Consider the following 15,655-nt stretch of genomic DNA (forward strand, 5'->3'; position numbering starts at 1 on the left):
GTAGGTGATGATGTGTTGCACATTTTCAACTTACTGGCGATAGGCGACGGCACAGATGCATACCAGCTAGCAAGAGATGCCCTAACTGCACACTTCATGTCACAACTCAATCCAAACTTCGAGACTTTCAACTTCGGCACCACACTGCAATCAGAGGAAGAGACCTTGGACACATACAACACTCGGTTGAGGAAGTTAGTACTGTCCTGAGATTTTGACAACAACAAAAAGGGGTAAGGTGCTAGATAATAAATGGTATGTCATCCAAAAAACTGCGCAGAATGGTATTGAGTGAGAAAGGGATCACATTGGCAAGAATACTTGAGTACAGACACCAGAGGGAGCTGTCACACGCAAGGGCGGTCCAAATGGGCGCCACCCTACAGAAACTGCAAGGGGCACTAATGTCAGCAACCATGGCGCAGGTAATGAACAAGCCATCACAAAGGGATGACAACACCGAGACACATAACTCGCCACGATGGCACCCGAGAATCCCTAGTCCAACAGAGTGTGGTTGCTGCGGATGGGCACGTCACTGTAAAAGGAACTGACCAGCACAAGGGACCACGTGCAGAGCCTGTGGCCGAAGAGACCATTACACATATGTCTGCAGGGCATCGGCAGGCCAGAACCATCGCCCAGAGCCACTACCCACCAAACACCCTACAAAGAAGTAGAAACAGGCAGAAACATGCTTGGTAGCAACTGAAAACAATTAATCGACGCACAAATCAGGGGATGAAGACAAGGAAGCAGTGACAGCAATCGCAGCAGGACGAGTGAAGAAAAAAGGCATGGTCCGCCTCATCTCGGCTCTGAATCAAGGCAACAACACCCAGAAGAAGAAAAGGAAAAGTCCAAAATGCCTTGTAAACATACAGGCGTAAGAGACATTCATGATCATCAACGCGGGTTCTGGGCATTACCAACAAATACAATAAATAAATAAATCGACACAGGGGCATTGGTGAACGTCATGCCGACAAGCATGTTCCGGAAACAGCGTCCACAGCCAACACTCAAGCACGCATACACCCAACTGTTTGCCTATGGCAGCAAGGAACTGTTACCAGTGGTGGGGCGCTTTTGGACCACATTGAGTAGGGGTGACACAACCATTAATTCCAAAATATACGCGGTCAATGTTGGCATCGAGTGTCTGCTCAGTTGGGAGGCTGCATAAAACCTATCGCTCATCCAATTCATTTGTGACATGACCGACTCCACTGAGATCACTGATCTGCTAGAGAAACACCTGAGCATTCTACAGGGCATTGGATGCCTCAAAGGGAAACCCATCAAGCTCCACATCGATCAAACTGTACAACCAAGGGCAGTCCACCACAGAAGAACCCCTTTTCAAATGATGGACATTGTAGCCAAAGAACTGCATGAACTTGAAAAGGCGGGCATCATCAAGCAAGTGACCGGCCCAACCCCTTGGGTCTCCCCGATGGAGGTCACAAAAAAGCCCAAACAACCGGGAAGGTACGGATATGCATAGACATGTGCCTACCCAATTCCGCCATAAAGAGGGAGGGACACATCACCCTGACATTGGACAAGATCATCATGTACCTCACAGGGTCAAAGATCTTCTCCAAAATATATCTCAACGCTGGCTATTACCAGCTCAAATTGCACTGAGACTCGAGGTATATAACAACTTTCTCAACCCACCTGGGCCTGCAGCGTTACAAGAGGCTGAGCTTCAGGATATCCTCGGCGGCTGAGGTATTCCAACATGCCATCCAGGAGGTAATCCAGGGCATTCCTGGTATACTCAAAGTCAGTGACGATATCCTCATCCACGCCAAAAACAGGGAGGAGCATCTATGTCATCTGGAAACAGTACTCAACAGGTTGGAGAAAGCAGGACTCACAATCCACAGGGATAGATGCGAGTTTGTGAAGGAGGAGATCACTTTCTTTGGCTATTTGTTCAACAAGGAAGGGGTATCAGCTGACCCCTGAAGATAATGGATATAAAAGAAGCCTTTCTGCCAACCACACCCACGGAAGTGCACAGCTTCCTGGTCATGGCCATGTCGTGTGGCAGATTTATCCCCAACGTGGCCACCATGTCGAAGCCGCTCCATGAACTCACCAGGCAGAACGTCAAATGGGAATGGAGCCCACAATGCATGCAAGCATATGAATGCATTAGTAATCATTGTTGGCCGACACTATGATGGACTACTTTGACCCAGCTCTGGCCACCAAGCTATATGTGGATTCAAGCCCAGTCGGGCTTGGGGCAATCCTGGTGCAGGAGTCACAGACCGGGGAAACCCGACTGATCACGTAGGCATCCAGGGCTCTCAAACTGACTGAACATTGATATTTGCACATCGAGAAAGAAGCCATAGCGGTCTTGTGGGGATGCCAACACCTTAGGACAGAGGTTCAGAACATTCACAAACCACTGCTCCTGATTTTCATGGGATCATCAGCACACACCCCCCCGCCAGGATAGGGAAGTGGTTACTGCTTCTACAGCAGAACGTGTTTGAGTTGGTGTACCAGGCAGGGGTGGACAACCCCGCAGACTTCCTTTCTAGGCACTTACACCCAGTGACACGAGAAGAAGTGGATGAGGCAGAGGAGACAAAGGAACATATCTGCCAGGCCATCAACACCACTAAGCCCAGAGCAGTCAGTATCGCAGACATCGTCGAGGCCATGTAAGAGGACCCGTGCTGCGACATCATCAAAAATACGATCATAGTAGGAGATTGGAACTCTTTTCTTCAAAATGTTCACAACCGCACGCCGGCGGCCAGAGAATTCCTGACGGCGATGTTCCTGGTGCCGCAGGAGCTGTCCATCACCAGCGAGGGTCTGATCCTAAGAGGCACCGGGATAGTGATTCCCTGCAGCCTACAAGACAAGATCATCACCCTTGCTCATGAGGGACACCCAGGGATAGTCCATACAAAGGCCAGAATAAGACACCAGGTGTGTTTCCTCACCTAGACACAAAGATAGAGGACATCATCATGGCCTGCCTACCATGCCAGATCACAGGTGCACAACCGCACCATGAACGGATCCAACCGGCGGAACGCAGATCCTCGAGGTGGGACACCATCAATATTTACTTTTGTACTGTACAGGAGGGCATCTATCTCCTGGTAGTGATTGACGACCACTCACGGTACCCCGAAGTGGAGATGATCAACTTAACTGCAGCAGACACTGTCATCCCTGCACTAGAGAAAGTGTTCACGCACATGGTTTACCATGACATGTCAAGAGCAACAATAGGCCACGTTTCAGGGATCAGAGTTAAAGAAATACATGGAAGAGCTCCATATCAAATACCACCACATAACTCCCGGCTGGCCACAAGCTAATGGGGATGTGGAGAGATTTATGAGGACAATCAACAAGGTGCTATGTATCTCCAAAAGTCGAAACAGCCACTGGCGGGTGGACCTATACCGGTTCCTACAGAACCACTGAGTGATACCTCATAGCTCCATAAATGTACACCCGGCAGACCTCATGTATGGAACAATGGTGAACTCGTCCATTTCCCATCACACGAGCAAGGGTGTGGATGACATTAACGGCAGACGGACTCACGGGAATAAAGTTGTGGCCAATGATTACATGAGCCACAAGAGAAACACCAGGGAAGCCAGACACAAAGTGGGCGACACTGTGTTGGGCCCTCATTACGACCCTGGCGGAAAGTGACTGACCGGACCGCCACAGCGTAAATAGCGTTTCCGCCATTGCACGATGGAGCAAAGTGCGGCCCATTCCGACCCATCGGGCACGAGCACCACGCCATGGCGGAAGTGCAAAGTCCGCGATGGCGGAAATGACCCCAAAACGGCCCACACCGCCGCCGTACGGCACCCTAGGTGCAATACCGCCACCCATCTTAGCGGACACCGCAGTGAGCGCCAACCGGAAAGTACGGTGACCGTAAATATACGGAAACGGAAGTAAAAACATGGTCCCGGAACGGGAAACATCACGCCGTACACCTATAAAACCACTAAATCCACACAACCACTAAAAACACTACCCTGAGACACATCCCAACCCGTCATCCACCCTAGTGTAACCAAGAAAAATGGGAAAAGTAGCGAAGAAAGCGTGCGACCGCAAGCGGCAGGTCCACTTCTCCCGTGAGGAACTCACCGTACTCACAGAGACCCTCCAGGAGAATGCTGCCGCCGTCTTCTCCACGCAAATGACCAGGACGGCACTTGCGAACAAGAAGGCCATATGGGCCGTGGTGGCACAGCGGGTAAGTGCGGTGGGGACCGCACCCCGCAACCCACAGCAATGCAGAAAGCGATGGGACGACCTGCGGATACGCGTCCGTAGCATACTTTCTGCCAACCGCAACATTGCCACAGCCACCGGGGGAGGATCGGAATCACCCATCAAGTTGACCCCCTGGGAAGAAATCTGTGCCTCCACCATTGGAATGGAGAGTATAGAGGGAGTCGGAGGGATGGAGAAAGGAGTGCAGACATCCGAAGAATCCGGTAGGTGGCCCAAATAAAACCATGCCAAATCCACAATGTCCAATCATGTGAATCACCATGTGTCCACATAGCGCAACAGTAACACATGTCCAGGAGAACGTCCACACACATTGGCCTGACAGCGCACTTTAAAACGCACAATAAATACATAAATAATTAAAAACCCCAAAAACACCCTCTACACGTGCAGCAGGCACACCCTAACTGCAGGCTGCCAAACAACTGCACCCTCACTCCACACACAAAAGAAAGCACCTCCAAGGCCCCGACCCAAATCACCCTCAGGTACCACCCCAATGCATGTGATACATTGCCATTCCAATTCCCACAGACCCATTAATAACGCTCGCCCTCCTTTACTCCACCACAGGGTCCGATCCAAACGACGAGCTTCAGGACACCCCTACCAGCACACCTGCAAAGAGGGCCAAGACCAACGGCCAAAGACCCTCCACCTCAGCTGCACGGATCAAGACACGGCAGCAGCACAAATCAAGTGGCAGCACAGAGGAGGGAACTCCAACAGGCACCCCAGCAGCCAGCATGCCCACACCACCACCACCACAGGTCCCCCCAATGGATGCCACAGTAGGCACTGCTTCTGGTGGCAGCAGCACCATAGGTGACACTGCATTAATGGCAGCATGCTCCGACACAGAAAACGGGGATGTCGAAGTCAGATCCATCCATGACCTGTCCCAATCCCCCTGTCTGTTCCATCCCGTACACCATGAGGATACCACGCAGGGGCACCCACAAGACGACGACTGGCCATCCCCCACAAGCCCTGTGGCAGGGCAACATGAGGCGAACAGCCACTCTGTGACACCACCGCAAATGGCCATGGCCCAGCAGAGGCAACAGTCCCTCGACCAGTTAATCGTGCAACAGCAGCAACTGGCCACGCTCCTCAAGGACCATGCCGATGAATGTGGGGGCACTAAGGCAGACATAGAAACATCAACTGAGACACTTAGGGCAGAAATGGTGAGAAGTACAGAGACACTAAGGGCACAAATGGAGAGTAGCACCGAGAGCCTGAGAGTCCAAATGGAGAGTAGCACCGAGAGCCTGAGAGTCCAAATGGAGAGAAGCACCGAGAGCCTGAGGGGGGAACTGCATGCGATGTCCAAAGACGTATGTGCCGAACTTGCCGCTGTGCGCCGTGTGCTCACTGAGCTCTCACAAACCCTTAGGGACATGCATGGACGTGAGCAGGCAGAGACATCATCCGTTGCAAGTTCCGTCCAGGGCAGCCCCCAACGTAGATCTGGGAGGAACCTGCGCTCCACAGGCAGGGGTGCCCCTGATACCCGCAGAGGGGGCTTGCAATAGCGACTGCCCACTGGCAATGAGCATCTCTGGACACTGGTGTTCGGGGGGGAGGTAGGAGGGTGGAGGGGGGGTGTTGGGCTCACTTGGGTGGCGGGTCAATAGGGTGTTCAACATGATATCACATATGCCATAAACAATGCACGATCAACCAATGAGATGTGTGGACATTGATCTTTGTGTACGAGGCCATCATAGGCGTACAGTCCATATTGTGCATGTACCAGACACACACAGTGCCACGAGTCCCGTGTCCATGTATCAGCCACCAGGCGTGAGTGCTAGAAGCATGCATCTATGAGATGCTGACGAATGTCACGGCCCTCCTGTGCCTCGCAGACTCCTTGAGGTGCTGCCACATCCCCACCCTCATCATGACCATCTTCAGGTGCTTGCAGTTCTGCGTCAGGGGGCATGGGCACATTTCTACGTACGCACATGTTGTGTAGCATGACACATGCCATCACCATCTTTGCAACCTTCACATGGCGGTACAGGAGTGCCCCGCCAGACCTGCTGAGGCACCGGAAACGAGTCTTCAGTAGGCCGAATGCCTGTTCAATGACTACACGGGTACGTGAGTGGGCATGGTTGTAGTCCTCCTCATGCTGGTCCCGTGGGTTCCGGACTGGTGTGAGGAGCCATCTCTTCAGTGGATATCCGGCATCACCTGTATGTGGACGATAAACGAATAATGTGGAATGCCATTGCTACGTACGCACCCCCCCCTTCCTGCCAGGTCATTGCCGCATCACATACCCCACATCAGCATGCATGAAATGTGACTCACCGAGTAGCCAGGATCTGTTCCCTGCGTGTCGCTCCATGTAGCGTGGTATTGTAGAGTTCCTCAAGATCATAGAATCATGGGTTGATCCAGGGAATCGGGCACAACAATGTGTAATGATCCTGTTGGAGTCACACACCATTTGTACATTCAGTGAATGAAATTGTTTTCGGTTGCGGTACTGGGCCTCCATGGCATGTGGGACGACCAATTCCACATGGGTGCAGTCGATGGCACCAATGCAACCCGGTATGCCGGCAAGTGCATGGAATCCCACTTTTGTGTTGGTAATTTCCTGCTCCGAGCGTGGTAGAGAGATGTAGTCGTCTGCATGCTTCAGGAGGGCATCGAGCACTTGCAATAGTGTCCGTGAGAACAATGGCTGTGAGATGCCATGCAACTGTCCGACTGTGTGCTGGTAGGTGCCTGTGGCCAGGAAGTGGAGTACAGACACCACCTTCAGTAGGGGTGGGATGGCGGTTGGGCTATCTATCATGCTGACAAGGTCAGCCTGTGTCATGTCCACAATGGCGGCTATGGTGTCCCGGTCCAAACGGTAGAGGGTGTGGATCTGCTCATCAGTGAGGTTGAACGGATGTGCTCGGAGGCGTGGGATTGCGGGCTGCCTGCGTGGTGGTAGTGGCTGTGCTGGCGGCCCTTGCTGGCCCTGCCTTGCCCTCCTCCTCCTCCTGCGTCTCCTCCGTGCGGCCGGTTGTGGTTGGTGTTCGTCTTCTTCTTGGAGTTGGAGTACTTGCAGTGCTATCAGGTCCCCCAGGGCCAACATCGCGAGTCCTGCCGGTAGCATTTCGGAGTGGGTGTGGTTGTGGGAGGAGACTGGGTGTGCTATTTATGTGTTATCAGGCTGTATGGCCTCCACCTGTGGTGATTCATTCCACCTGTGCAAGCTGCTCTCCCCTTTGGGCGGGCACGTCCCGCACACAACGCTGCAATTCGAGGAATGGCATCTTGCTATTACAATCATGTATTTGTACCCGATGGCAGTGTAACATTGGTTGATATGTTCATTCGGCTATGGTCCCATTGTTTCACATACTATTTTAGCAGTCGCGAACAGACTTGTGAAGGGTCAGTGGAACGTAGTACTCGAGTAATGGTGGACCCTCATGCATCACTGTACCGAGTTTCAACGACGGGCGGGGCGTCCCATTTGTGAGTGAAGGCAGTTGCCATTTACACACACAGCCGCACTAGATGGATTAATTTGTGATTTCAAGCGGCCACAGATGCCTTTTCGACGTGATGTTGCAAATGAGGAATTCGAAGGGCGGCGCTTTCGGTCTTCAGCTAGCGGCGAGGAGATGCCCACAGGTCTGACTGCAAATATAACGTTCTATTGTTCAATGTCCTTGGGACAGGGGCCATGGCGGGGATGCAATGATTGATATGAATAGTTTGGGATGCGCAATAGCGAAGTGGACGATGAGGCCGGACGTTCCCAAATACATGTTACTTCACAACACTGGAATTACGGGCTGGGGCACAGTGGATTATGCAGGCTGCATGACACACAGACTCAATGGAATTTTCACATGTTATGTGAGTATGGGAACAGGCGTTATCATTACGGGATGAGGGAATGATGAATGGATGCATGGACAGATGATTTGATACAGAGTTTGCCATGTACAGGGCTTCTTGGGATCTGTCCGCCTCCCCTGCGCTATGTGATGCTGGGCTGCCATAGTGGGACCATCGTCTATCTGGCCTTGTTGAGCCCTCCCTGTCTCGACGCGCCTTCAGACACTTGTGTCCATGCACGTTACCAATCCCATCTGATGGATTCTGTTTTAACAGACGCATGCACAGGTACACTCGTTTGTGATGGTGTTTTCACCTCGATATAGATAGTTATGATTCGCAAGTGGTTTTTGGGTGGTGATGATCCTTTGGAGTGGGCTAGCATGCATATGGCTGTGGATTTGGTGTGATCATTGAAGTGAGTAATTCTAATGTAGTTCTGATGGCCATTCTATTCTTTTTCATTTCATTTGGTTGACAGGTATCTCCTCCCCTTTTGCCACTGCCATCTGTATGCCACTCCTGCAGATGGATTTTACTCCCGACACCTGCTGCTTCGTGTTAATCAGTGGAGCAGCATTACGATCTTATGGGACGATCGCCAATGGGCCACATGCCCTTACGCAGTACTAGTGGCTCGGAGCAAAATTCCGGCTTTCAGCTGGACTAGTTCCTCCCCATTGGGTCGGCCCTGCGGTTCTGGGCGCTTCCATGTTGCCTTTTCGTACGAGAATGTGGCCCTGTGTACCATGAAGGAACAGGGCGTCACACAAGAAGTTGCTGGTCATTTATTGCGGATGCAGCCCACAATGGTGAAATGTGTTTTGGAGTTCATGGCCTAATGGCTGTATGGGCTTGGTGAATTTGTTGTGCATTAAATTTCTATTCTGATATGGGCCGTGTAGCGTTCTTCTTTGCAAGTGATGTGGCATATTCCTATTTGGGGAGCGATGTATTGTGAGGAGATCTGCATTGGGTTCCAGCTTCGGAGTATAGTTGCGTGGTACTGTGCTGGGCGCGTTTGCCTACGAAGCCCAGTGAGGTCAGGGATAAGGGCTGCCAATATGACTGTTTGAATGATGTCATGCTCAGGGGCGGGGGATTAGGTTTTGTGTAACAGATGCCGGTCAGCCAGGTGGATTGGTGGAATGATGTGATTTTCTGAATGTTGCTGGTCACAGGTGCCTGTGTTTGCGTGCGTTTCTTGGTGGGAGACTGAGGTCATGTCCATTGGAATAGCTTCTGTATTCGTGCCATCTGTGCCCTGCAGCTCCCATTGGCCCCTCTTGAGATTCTTTTGTTCGTTGGCATGCATGGGTGACTTGTGCATTTCACTGGTTGCATTGTGCCTTCATTGCACCTACGGGGAGTTGTACAATGTGGCCAGGGAGCAGTGTACAGGCACTCAGTGGGGCCGTTTACGGTTGATTCGCGATGCCGTACTTCTCACCATGGCGGAATGGTACTTTCCGCCGTGCTTGATGGCGTTAGGTGCATGTCCGCTAGGGTCAGAATTCGCGTACCGTTGCGCCATGGTGGTATTTACGGTTTGGCATGGCGCGCGCGCGCGTACTTGGTGCAGTTAGCGTTGGCGTTCACTACGGTGTCGCTAATGGCATCGTACTTTGCGGTGACGGGTCATAATCGCACCGAGCGCTATTCGATGGCGGTATTGCATTTCCGCCATCGTTTTTCGATTTCCGCCAGGGTCGTAATGAGGGCCTTGGTGTTGTGGAGCCCTACGAAATCTAAACTAAAGTCGAGATATGACCACCAACAATGGAAGGTAATAAAGACTGAAGGGTCAATGCTGACGGCAAGTAGCAGACAGCAAATCATCACGAAAAACGCATCCTGGTTCAAGAAAGCGCCAGAGGAGATGTGAACAGACGGAAGAGGGCAACCGCAAAGAGGAGACGGCCCCGCACAACACCATTAGGCACCATTGGTCAAAGATGAGGATACCGAAGATGGCTGCCCAGGTGAGATATCGGACAAAGGAGAGGCGCCCGACCATAGAGAAGGTGAGCAGGATGGGGGAGGTGAATCAGAGACAATGCTGTCCCAGCGGCTTCATAGATATAGTCTGAGGGCTGCTCTCAAAGCCCCAGTGAGGCTGCAAGACTGTGAGTGGTGAGGCCACAAAGATTATTTGGGACTTTGTTGGAAGATAAGGGGTGTGCCTCACCTGCAGTGGACTTGAGTATACAGTGGGAGCCCCCGTGTTTGTTGGCTGTTATTGTTGAAGTTTGTTTATTTAAAATATAGGAGGAATGTTGTATCCACCTCAAGTTACGCTACGCAATGACATAAGGCGCAATAAAGGGCCCGCCCACCGGAAGCCGGCAGAGCGGAGCAGAACGGATGCACAGCATATTTCGCTCCCGAGTCGCGCCCGTGCTAATGCCCCGGTGTGGCCTGCAAGTATTCCATCCCCTGCTGGTGCTACCGGCACGGGGATGTAACAATGATCATTGGTGCTTAGGGGTGCTCTATAGTGGGAGCCCAGTTTTGGGACAGCTTTATTAACGTGTAAGTATGGCAAAGTGTGCCTTACGTGGAAGGTATGAACGGGTTGAGAGCAATCCCCAATCTCTTAGTTCAAAACCTGAGGGGCTCTCAGTTGCCTCCCCACATAAAAAGCAAAGAATGGTGCCACCCGTGGATGAGCCTCTGGTGGTTGGCACAGCGGACGGAGAATGTATATTCTTCGAACTGTTCCGTCCACCTGATTGGCTAATGGCCCTTCCCTGGGTGTGAATGCTATTTCATTTGGTTTACTGTGCCAAATTATGGTTTCACTAAAGATTGGAGTGTTAAAGCATGGGCATGTAGCACTTCTGAAGTGGCCAGCTATTAAGTCGGCATTGGTGTCAGACAAGTGTGAGCCCTGACCCCAGTTGTATTTAATTTATCTTTACATGATATTGAAGAACAGGCTTCATCTTGTATTGCTCATGTACAAATGGTTGCTACCCCATGCTGCTGCTTTCAAATATCAGTCCTTTTGCTCTGCATGAAGATCTTGAGTTCAGCATTTGCTGAGCGGACTATCACGGTATTGGAGGAGGGAAGGGCTTTGTCATTTATCCCAAACATGCAGATGATAGCTATGGTAAGTGGAGGTCTTGCAAGGGTTAAATGTTTGCAGACATCTGGGACCCTCTTAATTATACGTCTGAATTTTGATTATCTGGGCGTCAGCTTTCCTTATAACAGTAGCTGGGCCGCTCAATTGGGGAAAAAGCCTATAGGACTTTTCATTCGTGTGAGTGGAGATAAATACATCAAAGAAGGGGTTTGGTGGGAATGCCCTTGTTTTTTTTCTCTGAAACATACTGTACCAATGGCTTTCGTTCAGCCATACATGGGAGTATGCCAAATGTAAAAGAGCAAGGAGGGACAGAAAACAATCCATCATATTGCGTTTGTAAATGGGGATTGGTTTCCTAGTTCTCCATGTGAAGGCTGAAATTGGATGGAATGACAGGATCACCCCTCTGCCCAGCCTCGATTTAGGACATATCTATACATCCGAAGGGGACAATTAGATCATTTTCTCTAGAAGAATATATGCTTCCTAAAGGAAGTCGAACGCTTAAATGATGGTCACATGTTTGCTGGTACTGGGTAATGGTCTCCTTTTCCCCATGCAACAAGTCATCTAAGTTCTAAGTTTGGAATGTCTGCTTACTTATTTTCAAAATGTTCTGTGCTCAAATATTTCTCGTAGCGTAATTTGATTGCAGTGACTAAACCAAGAATTAAACATGACTTGACTTGGTACAAAAACTAATTATGTAGAGTATTTATCCTTAAGCATACAACATTGTGTTATGCATGTCATAACCAGAAATCTGCCAACCAATGACCAGGGGTTTGGCAATGGGTCCTGGTTTGTTGTTTCTAGGGCCAATCTGACACCTAAATGCACCCCCTGCTGAGTGCCCCCTTGGTGGTCACCTAGAAATGCCAAGACCTAGAACTGATCCGTTTGCTAGGTTATTGAACATGTATCTATTTGTGGCATCCAAATCATCTTGCAGTGACATAAGAGCAGTCACGCTGATTGGCTGTGTGGTATGTGGCTCATTTTAAAACCTTTAGTTCTTTTTAACGGCTCATCCCTTGAATAAAAATAACACTGAAAAAATTGCAAGCCATACAGAGTCCCATCTATTAACAGTCATAGTAAGAAAAGAAACTACGCTCTTTTAGCTATCAAAGGTTTGTGCATTCATTTTAGGCCTATACACTGGTCAATAACCAGGGTGGTAGACCATTAATGCCTGCTACTATCCCTTTGAATGGAAGGGGTTGGGAAAATCCCTCAATATAATTGGAAGAGGTCTGGTTCGGGGGAAATCCCCACATCCAAGAAACGGAAAAGTCAAAAATGTTTACAAAACCAACTGTTTATTAACAGATCTATCAAACAGGGACAGATATGGACATCACTGGATTTCCAATGCTCTCTCAACTGGTTACAGGCTTGTCAACATATTTTAACAGTTTGTAATGTAAAAAATGACGTGTTATTCTTCAAAAGCCTACAGTTGGCTGTGGTTGGTAATGGGGCAAACTACATATAGTATATATATGGGGTTAGTGCTCTGATTGGATAAGAATAATCTGGGGGCTACACCTACGACCTCCTCCTAAATGTTGCAAGCAAAGGCATGTAAGGTTAGTGTATTATAATTGGTTAGTGCAACAAAGTGTGAACTGATGCAGAAGGTGAGTAGGGATTGGTCAGTGAGGGTCTTCTCAGTCTTGGTACCTAGGACGGTTACCAGCCCATGAACAGCAATTCAAGGTGATGAGAACAGCCCCAAAGGTGCTGTCTATACCAATAAGGTTACCGTCTCTGATCCTCTATGCCTTGAGTTTAGTACATTTAGCTTTCATTCTAGTATTATTTTGTATCATCTGTCCTAAACTGGATGGGAATGAAGTTCTCTGTTTTGTTCAAATTAATAGGCGTTGTCCCTCAGTCTCAGATCACATGTGTAGAGACCACTGGCTTGATTTTCCTGCACAACATTTACAAGGATTTTTAGCATTTATACATGCAGGTGTCTAATCTAACAAGACTGTTTCTAATGTTTTCCCTTGTCTGTATACTTAAACGCTGATGTGAAACTGTCCCTTCCTTGATAGCCTTGGCTGAGACATGTACACCAGCTGCACAAACAGTCTGGTCTGTGTTTTCCTTCTAAATCAGCAAGTCAGGCCTCTCCTTGCATTCTCGTGCTTTCTTAAAGCTTTCCATTCACTTCACTGCGGCTTGTTATAGCAAAAGAGCATATGTTCTATAGCTATGTGGATCAAAAGCATGTTTTTTGTGTCTTAGATAAGTTTAATCTAGGTGTCTGTATAGCTTTGTACAGGGATGCACGTGTGCTTCAGGTCTAACACATCTATGTCTTGGTCTTAGTAGTGACATCATCGGCTCTCTGCATGGTCACAGTCAGTCCACTTGCTCCATCATCTGCAAGTTTATCTCCTGTATGATATCATGATATCATCAGGATAGGGTCTGAATGGCATTTCTTGCATCTGTGGTACAGTGGCAATGGAGAGGAGGGGGCCAGTAACTATCTACACCTGTAATTTCTGTATCATTGGGATGAGGGAAGGACTGTAGCTAAATGGCCACATTTATCTGTCTCTCTTCAATCCCCCGTTTGTTCGACACATCGAGCACAACTCTGAAAAGATCCCCCTATTGACGTATTGCCTTGGAGTCTAAACCTTTGTCACCCCCCTCAGGCCACCATAACATTTCACATGTTCGTCCACACTCCAGGCAGGTCATGTAGCAGCACTCTCCATCTGGTTTGCACCACACCCATCATCCCACTTAGTTGCAGCGATCCAGGGATACAAGAATTTTGTGTCTGCAGGAAAAAGGGAAAGGGAGTTTGTGTTTGTTTGTCTGTTTTCGTCTCTACATCTAAAAATATTTTCATCCCTATCGTCTTCTTGGTAGTCTTCTTGCACTGTGCTATAGCTACTCTGATGAAACAAAAAGTGAACAGTACTTGTGTTAGGGCGGCTATTAGTACCTTCGGTCCGTTGGCCATCCATGACAGAATCTAGGAAAAGATATATGCCAGCCAATTGCCATCTTCCCCTGCTGAGTTTGTGATTTCTTCCACCATGGCATGCAGGTCTGACAGCTGCATTAAGGCCTCTGTAGGGGTCCCATTATCTTTATCGTGAACAGGGGCGAATGTGAAGCTAGAATGCTTCAAGCATACTTCCATTATCCCTATTTTAAAGAAACCCACTGCTTTTCCACTGATTGTCTCAAATGTTCACCCTATTTCCTTACTATCCTATCTCTAAATTACTGGAATGGCAGGTCTTTTCTCAAGTCTCTACGTTTGTCTCCAACTCTTCTATTCTCCCACAACTCCAATCTGGCTTGTGTCCTCTCCACTCCACAGAAACTGCTCTCCTTTTGGTTTTGGACTCCCTTCTTTCTCCGCGATATTCCAAACACTCATCTTTTCTCATCCTCTTGGATCCATCTGATGCATCTGATGCATTTGAAACTGTTGACCACTCTTTCATATTGGCGTCACTTTCTTCCTTTGGTTTCACAGGCTCTGCCATTTCTTGGTTTCAATCTAATCTATCTCAAAGATAATTTTCTGTTTCTTGGGCCGGCAAGTCATTTAATCTTTCCGGCTTGCCCACGGTGTGCCTCAAGGGTTTGTTTTGGGCCCTTTTATGATCTCTCTTTACTGCAGTTGTTACTTCTTCCTTTGGTTTATCACATCACTTTTATGCTGATGACACTCACCTCTTTTTCTCTTTCTCTTCGTTCTCTGAAATTCACCACACTCTTTCCGCTTGTTTAGTGGCTATCAAATCTTGGATGTCCTCTCACCATCTTTTGCTCAATGCGGGGAAAGCTGAAGTCCTCTTTTTCCCAGATAATAACCTTTCCCCTCCTCCTGACTTTATTTCTCTTCCTCCATCCAAGCGTCCAATCTCACCCACTGCCTGAAATCCTGGCATTGACTCTAGTCTTTCCTTCTCATATCACATCTCTCTAACCTTGTGCACCTGTCACTTTTACCTACACAATATTTGTAAAGACAGTCCATTTCTCACCTTTCAAGCTTCTAAACTCCTAATTTCCTCCTTAATTTTCCAACTCTTTCACTGTTCCACTGCCCTCTTTGGACTTCCTAGTTTTTGTCTTACCCCTCTCAAATCTGTATTCAACTCTTCTATCCATCTTCTCTGTATTTATTTACATTTTTAAAACGCTCACACAGCCCGCGGGCATCGAGGCACTGTTACAGAAATTGGGGGTCATTCCGAGGTTGGAGGTAAGGGATTACCGGCGCCTGTAAGGGCACCAATGGCGGTAATCCCTTACCTCCGTATTCCGAGTTCCCTTTGCGGGTCCCTCTTTACCTCCTGCTTTTAGCAGGAGTAAATTACGGGACCCGCAAAGTGACCTTGGAGT

The sequence above is a fragment of the Ambystoma mexicanum genome, chromosome 5q (assembly GCF_040938575.1).
Source record: "Ambystoma mexicanum isolate Mex_15411 chromosome 5q, UKY_AmexF1_1, whole genome shotgun sequence".
Lineage (NCBI taxonomy): Eukaryota > Metazoa > Chordata > Amphibia > Caudata > Ambystomatidae > Ambystoma > Ambystoma mexicanum.